This window comes from Jaculus jaculus, chromosome 13 (assembly GCF_020740685.1).
Source record: "Jaculus jaculus isolate mJacJac1 chromosome 13, mJacJac1.mat.Y.cur, whole genome shotgun sequence".
Taxonomy (NCBI): Eukaryota; Metazoa; Chordata; class Mammalia; order Rodentia; family Dipodidae; genus Jaculus; species Jaculus jaculus.
Window position 1 is genome coordinate 41,794,663 of NC_059114.1, and position 8,112 is coordinate 41,802,774.

An 8,112-nucleotide genomic window follows, 5' to 3' on the forward strand; every position below is an offset into this window, starting at 1 on the left:
ATACAAGTACTTAACAACATTTCTGTCTTTCATTGCCAGGATTTGGGGGGAGGGGAGTCACAGGTAAGCTAGTATGTCTAAGTTACTTTTCTCTCTGAACCTGCTTCTTCATGGGTTAAAAACTGATGCTGGGGCTGGAGAGATAGCTTAGTGGTTTAGGCACTTGCTTGCAAAGCCTAAAGGCCTGGGTTCAATTCCTCAGCACTCACACTCAGCCAGTTGCACAATGGTGCATACATCTGGTTTTGCAGCTGCAGGAGGCCCTAGTGCCCCACCCCCTCTCTCTCTGCTTGCAAATAAATAAATAAAATTTTTTTTATTTAGACTGATGCTATAATCACCTCACAGGACCCTGAGAGAGCTGAGCTCAGTGTGTTGGTGCTGGCTTTGTCTGCACCACAGCTAGGGGTCATGGAGAAGCACCACTCTTTAATGCTTTAATGCAACACTAGTTCTCATTTTCAAAAAAGAAAAAGCAGTTTTGTAACTTTTCTCTATTTTCACCATTAGGACAAACTCTTAAATCAGTTAGGACCAGTCAAGGATGTCGTCTGTGTGCTATGGTGGGTTTTGTTTTCAGTTTTCCTTCTGTTTCTCTGTTTCATTAGTAACATATAGTTTGTAGTTGAATCTTTCTGGCATGAGGTGTGCAGATCATCCCGCAGAGGGGTAATCTGAAGTGAGGTAGGGTCCAAAAAGTTGCTTAGAAAAAAAGAATCCAAGGGTTGGAAAAATGACTCAGCGGATAGGAGCACTTGTTGCTTAAGCATGAAGACTTGAGTTCAACTCCCCCCTGCACCTTCATTAAAAAAAAAAAAGCATGGCTGTGCACTCCTGTAATGCCAGTGCTGAGGGGAGAAAGATAGAGGGGTTTCTGGGGCTCCCTCATCAGCCAGACAACCTCACCATAGCTCCAGGTTCAGTGAGACACCCTGTTTCTGAGAAATAAGGCAGAAGAAATAGAGGAAACACTCAAAAACAACAGAGGAAAACACTCAAGATCTTTCTGGGCCTCCACATGTATGTATGTGTGAACAGTGCTCATGCATCTTCATGCACAGACACACACATACTACATGCTACACACACATACTCACCAAAACAAAGCAAAATGAAAAATCCAGTCATGCTGCCTTTTTTGATAGAACTAATGGCATATGTCTATGCTCTGTTTTTATGCTCTATTTATCTACTTCCTGGGAAAGAAATACTTTCATACTCATTACTTATAAATATTTATGATCCAAATATAAAAGGTCTTATGTTAAAAATTGTGATTTCTACACCAGTTTAAAATATGTGTGTATATATTTTCCAATGTTTAATGTGATTCTTTTTTTGCTGATGTGTATATGTGTGAAGGTATGTGTATATATATGTAGAGTGTATGCACATGCACATGTGTCTGCCTTTACATTACAGTGCCCCATGTGATCTCCTACAGAAGGTGGCATTCATCTGCCATGGTCAGAGGCAAAAGTCAGGTGACCCACTCCATTAGTCTTCCACTCATTCTTTATGTTTGTTTGCTTGCTTTTATCTTTGAGTTTGTTTGTTTGTTTGTTTGAGTTAGGGTGTCGCTCTAGCCCAGCCTTACTTGGTATTCACTTTGTAGTCTCAGGCTGGCCTTGAATTCACAGCCATCCTCCCCCCTCTGCTTCTTAAGTGCTGGGATTGAAGGCGTGTGCAGTCACACCATCATCTTTCACCCATTCTTATTTGAGTTGGGTCTCTTACTGGTACCAGAGTTTGATGTTTTTTCTTGAGCCTGGGTGATTTCCTAGTCTCTGCTCACCTGGTCTCTCCCCAGATGTTTACTGAGATCTGGAGATTCAAACTCAGGTAATTTCAGGTCCCTTAGGACCTCATATTTATGCAGGAAGTGCACTTGATCTCTGAACCATCTCTCCGGTACTGACATGGGCCAACCTCATGCTCAGGGGTTGTATAGGAATGTTTAACCCTCTCTAAATTGTATAATACTTCTCCATTTTACAAAGAACAGAGGTTTACAGCAGGTGTCCCACCTGGTGGCAGACACAGGACACAGTCTTAAGTCTCTGCTGTCTTGGTTTCACTCTCTGTGGAAGAAATCCTACCACATCTTCATGCTAAATGCAATGGGGGAGTGGGAGGACACACATTCCCTGGGGAAGGCAGCCACATCATCTCTTTGTGCCTCTATTTCTTCACTAGTTAAATGGGGACCCAGAAAAAAAAAAAAATCACACTATCTTGAGGTAGCTAAAGGTGGAGCAAATGAGATGGTGCATGGGAATCACTGAGTCAGGAACAATCTATTTACCCTCCAGGGAGCCTGCCTAGCCCCCACTTAACTTTCTGAGGAAGAATTTTTCCAGATGGTTTGGTCTGCTGATCATAGCCAAGGTCATGTTCCTAACTAGCTCCTCACCCCCACTCTGCTTTGGCTTCTTCAGATGGAAGGCTAGTTTTTATTCTCATTACACTACCTTAATCATCCCTGTCTAAAAAGGACACATCTTCCTCTGATTCTGTTCATCTGGACTAAAAGATACAAAAGATCTACAGTCATAACATATCCCCATTCCCAGATTTCCTCTTCGTGGAAATGAAATCTCAAAGAAATCCTTCAGACTTCTTCTAAGTCCTTGAAGCACGTGAAAGGCAGAAGGATGGAGCTCACATCTCTGCTACATGAGCTGAGGGTCCATGCCCACCCTTTTCCACAAGTTTTCTGTCTCTTTCTCTCTCTCTTTTTCTCTCCTATCTGCCTATCTCCCTCACTTTCCCCTCTCTCCCCATCTCTTATCTACTGCCTCTCCACATATCTTCTTATTTAATTCATGCACCACCCCATCAGGAAGTGATTAAAATGCGAGCTGTAGAGCTACACTTCCTGAGAGAAAATTCTGGCTGAACCACAAACTAGCTGTATGGCCTGGGGCAAAGCATATAACCATTCAATTACTATTTTCCTCGCCTTTAATAGGGCGTACTAATGGTACCTTTTATTTCAAAATCATTTGAGTCTAGCACTTAAGACAGTAGCTTCTAGCACATAGCTAGTTCAGTGAAGTATTATTCCTATTGCATTTAACTAGTATTAAACTCTGATTTTGAAAGGTTAAACCGCTCACTCAAGGTCACAAAGGCCAGGAATTGCAGAGCTGGGACTGGGACCATTACATAGCCCCTTGTTTATCACACACACATACCAGGCTTTGTAGGATCCTCAAAATAGACCAAAAAATGCCCTTTGAACGAACAGTTTCACTTCCAAGAATTTGATCTCAACTGAAACAAGTATATAAAGGCATACGGATAAGGATACTCATTGCAACATTATTTGTGATGGCATAAAACCAAAAGCAACAAAAATGCCCATCAGTTAAGGGCTCTGTAAGTGAGACGGAGTACATCCACAGAGATTTCTATGCAGCTGTTAAACAAATGAAGATGAGCAGCAGTATGTGCTAAAGCATAAATGATCCCAAGTCCTGGAGACACAAAAACAAATAATAAGGCACTGAAACCATAGTTATACACATACACATGACCTCAAAAGAATTCTAAAAAATTGGCAGTGGTGGGCATTAGGAAGGGGCACCAGGCATCATGGATAGAAGAAAGATTTTGTTGGCATGCTGTTGCAGTTTGGGTTCGCGCTGCTGGTAGAAATCACCCAACCAAGAGGAGCTTCTGGGAAAAAGAGATTTATTTTGGCTTACAGGCTCGAGGGGAAGCTCCACGATGGCAGGGAAAAACGATGGCATGAGAAGAGGGTAGACATCATCCCCTGGCCAACATAAGGTGGACCACAGCAACAGGAGATTGTGCCAAACACTGGCATGGGGAAACTGGCTATAAAGCCCATAAGCCCGCCCCCAACAATACACTCCCTCCAGGAGGCATTAATTCCCAAATCTCCATCAGCTGGGAACCTAGCATTCACAACACCTAAGTTTATGGTGGACACCTGAATCAAACCACCACACATGCTTATCTTTTCTGATTGTTTGTATTTCAGATACTTTACAGTTTTAAAAAAAAAATCCTACAATATTAAAAAAGTTGTTACATGTAATAGTTACTGTTTCTATATAGATATCTTTTTAGCAAAATGTTCACAGAAAATGTAAATTTACCTTTTCAATATTTTGGGATATCATTAAACTGTAGGAAATACTTACAAAATAGTGGAGTGAGAACTGGTTCACAGAACAGAACACAAGGGGTAACTCTGAAGTCTGACTAAACCCAGGCTAAGTCATGGGTCTATCAGTAATCTACTGTGTGATCATTAAATCTGTTTCCTGAAAAAGGATAATAGGGTATCTGTCTTTTAGGATAAAGTAAAGATCAAATGATATTTTAAAAAAAATACTTACCATATAGCTAGCATTTAGTATTCAGTAAGTGTGCCACCAGAGTTGTTAGAGCCAAAGTCTAGGCACTGGCAGAAATAACGACCAGGCTGGGCGACCTGCCTTCAATATGCCAAATAGAGAGACAAACAATATGAAAAGTACAGAAAGTAGATATGGCCACATTGAGAAGAATAAAAGATAAAGAGTTCCAGTGACATTCCCCTTTTGCCACCACACACCCTGACATGAAGTTTTAGGTTTAAATAGAGAACAAGAGTTATACATAGCTAAGCCGTCCTGGTAAAGACATAGTCCTCTCCATCACTTACTTATCACTGTCTCAGCTACAGTTTCTCCTGCAAGGTGTTCACACAGTGTGAAATCTCTTCCTAGGAGGCAAGTTCCTCCTCTGGAGGACAATCAGGGTGTGATTGTTAATTTAATTTTGGCTATCATCTTGACAGGATTTAGAATCACCATGGAAGCAAATCTTTGGACATGTCTGTGAGAGATATCTAGATTAGGTTAATTAGATGTGGGCAGAGCCATTCCATGAGCTATATAGAAAGGAAAAAGCTAAATGAACACCAGCATCTATTGCCTTCTGCTTCCTGAGGATGAACACATGTTGCAGCTCCATTTCATGATCCATACCCTCTCCACCATGATGGACTATAGCCTTGAACTAATACTGAAATATTTCTTTCCTTGAGTTGCTTTTTCCAGGGTATTTAGTCAATGGCGATGTGAAAAGTAAGTAATACATAAATTTGGTGCAAGAGTGAGGTCATTGCTTTGATAACCTACCATGTGATTCATAGGTACTTGGAACAGGATTTTTGAGAAATGTAGAAGAATTTTGAATTTTAGGCTACATGAGTGCTTCAATACTGTAAGCAAAGCTTAATGTGTCAAATGTATGAGAACTTAGAAGGCAAGAATGCTGAGCGAAATGGAGACAATGGTGGCAAGAATCATGAGGCTTCAGAGAAAACAAGGACTCTATTAGGAGCTAGGAGCCATGTGTGTGATATTGTAGGTGGGGGGGAAGAGCTGGCTGTATTCTGCCCATATTCGGAGAAAGCTGGTCCATTGAAAGGAGAGAGGCTCAGCTCAGAATGTCACTGAGGGGATTTCTTTCTACAGACAACTGCCTAGTCAACAGTACCTGCATCTCAAGCTGACAGCAGAACTTGACAGCAGTGTTGGTATTGGTTTTGGAGGCAGGAAAGACGTAATATTGAGAATTATGGAAGCTTTGGCTGTAGACCCAAAGAGACTATGGCAGAGGCAGAGTCTCTTTAAGGAGGTCCTGAGTGACCATCACATGAAGCTCTGAAGGTGAACCATAAGTTGCAGTGGACACCCCAGGAGGTTGGCTATACCTAAATCATAGGCTATCTACTGAGGAAAGCTGCAAGTTTAGAATGGAGCTGCCCCATGAAAGAGGTTATGAGTGTTACCAGCAGCAAAGCTGGAGGGGTGGATCTGCCCAAACCCTTTGGAGCTCAGATAAGCCCATCAGACATGGGAGCTGCAAGATTTGGAGTTTGCCCTACTGGGTTTCAGAATTGCTTTGGCCCAATCATTCCTTATTGTGCTCTCATTCTTCCCTTTTAGATTAGGAATTTTTACTCTGTGTCAATGCATATCAAAACATCCAACTTGCTGGCGTGGTGATGTATGCCTTTAATCCCAGCACTCGGGAGGCAGAGGTAGGAGAATCGCCATGAGTTCAAGGCCACCCTGAGACTACAGAGTTAATTCCAGGTCAGCCTGGACCAGAGTGAGACTCAACCTCGAAAAACCAAACAACAACAACAAAAAAAAAAAACCATCCAACTTGTTTTTGTTTATTAATTTGATAGCAGCTTACAGTTAAGCAATTGCTTTGAGTTTCAAAAGAGACTTTGTACTTTGGACTTTTAAACAGTGTTGAGACTATTAAAGGCTATGAAGAACTTTAGAGATATACTGAATTTATTTTGCATTGTTCAATGGCCTTAGACATGGGGACAAGGAGTTGAAAGTTATGGCTTAAAAGTGTTATGTTATGATGTTTAACCTTGAGTGTGAATTTGACAGAATCACAGTGGGGAAAAAACTCTCTGAGCAAATCTGTAAGATATTTTCTAGATGTGGACATTCCATGAACTGGAGTCCTGGACTATATAAAAAGGAGAAAGAGGGCTGGAGAGATGGCTTAGAAGTTAAGGCACTTGTCTGCAAAGCCTAAGAACCCATGTTCGACTCCCCAGATCCCACGTAAGCCAGATGCACAGATGATGTATACAGAAGGTACACATGTACACAAAGTGATGCATATGTTTGGAGTTTGATCGCAGTGGCTGGAGGCCCTGGTGTGCTAATTCTCTCTCTCTCTCTCTCTCTCTCTCTCTCTCTCTCTCTCTCTCTCTCTCTCATAAAAGAGAGGAAGATAGCTGAGCACTAGCATTTGTCACTCTCTGCTTCCTGATTGTGAACACAGTCTAACTATGTCTGCTTCAAACTCTTGCCACAATGCATTCTCCACAGTAGTGGACTACAACCTCAAACTGTAAACTGAAATAAACTCCTCCTTCCTTAAATTGCTTCTTGTCAGATATTTAGTCACAACAACATGAAAAATAACTAGTACAAAGGGCTTTAACCTTTTCTGCCTCTAAGCATCAGATTCCTGGAAAGTTTCCAATTCCTTGGAGACAGGGTAGTGAAAGGGAGGAGCACAAGTGCCTCTTTTGAAAATGTCTTCACTCCTGCCAGTATGATTACAAATGGATATGCATGGGTAACTAAATAGAGAACTAAACTGTTGCTAAAAGTTTCTATGTCTAGCACACTTTCTCTCTTCCTTTCTTTCCTTTCTCCTTTCCCTGACCAAGAAAGCAACACTCCTTAGATGTATTGGCTAGACACCATTGTACTAGCTGTACTGCCAAGTTTTCCACTTACACATGTCTAAATTCAAATCTCAGTGTTACCTAGCTGGTGACATTAGGCAAGTTTTAAGCAGCTGAGATTTATTTTTTTATGATAATAGCATCTGCCCTTCAAGGATCCTGCAGACCAAAACAAAACAGCCCTGTCCCTACTCTCAGCGACTAGTAATAATGTCTGCAAATAGCCTAGCATAACTAGCCCCATGTGGGTTCTCCACATGCCTTAATTCAAGTCACCTATTGTCTTTCCAGGAAATGCAGCTAGAAATGTCCTGATCTTTCCTCCAACTACTCAACTATCAATTTATCAAACAATTCCAATTTTTACTAATTTTTCAGACCCAAGCATGACTTGTGTTTATGTGCCTGGCCTTAACTCTCACTTCATCAAATGCATGTTCTCAAGCTCTGCTCCTCCTTTTGATTGGCACTTGCTCCCTTTTGATAGTTATCCAGTTCAAACTACCAAAGTGCCATCTATATCAATTCCACTCTTTTTCCAAAGGAAAGACTTTTCATCCTCTAGTTTGAGAGTCAAGAGTCCTGGGAGATGTCAAGTTTGTCCAACCTAGGGCTGGTGCATGGCAAAGGTGGGTCTGAGTTGCACATTACACTACCAAAGAAAGTGTTCTCTGTAGTCTCCCATCTAACTTGGATCTACCCCATGCAAAACAGGTATCTCAATAGCCAAAGTTTAGGCTTTTATCTTACTTTTAAAAAATTGTTACAGGGCTGGAGAGATGACTTAGCCATTAAGCGCTTGCCTGTGAAGCCTAAGGACCCTGGTTCAAGGCTCGATTCCCCAGGACCCACCTTAGTCAGAT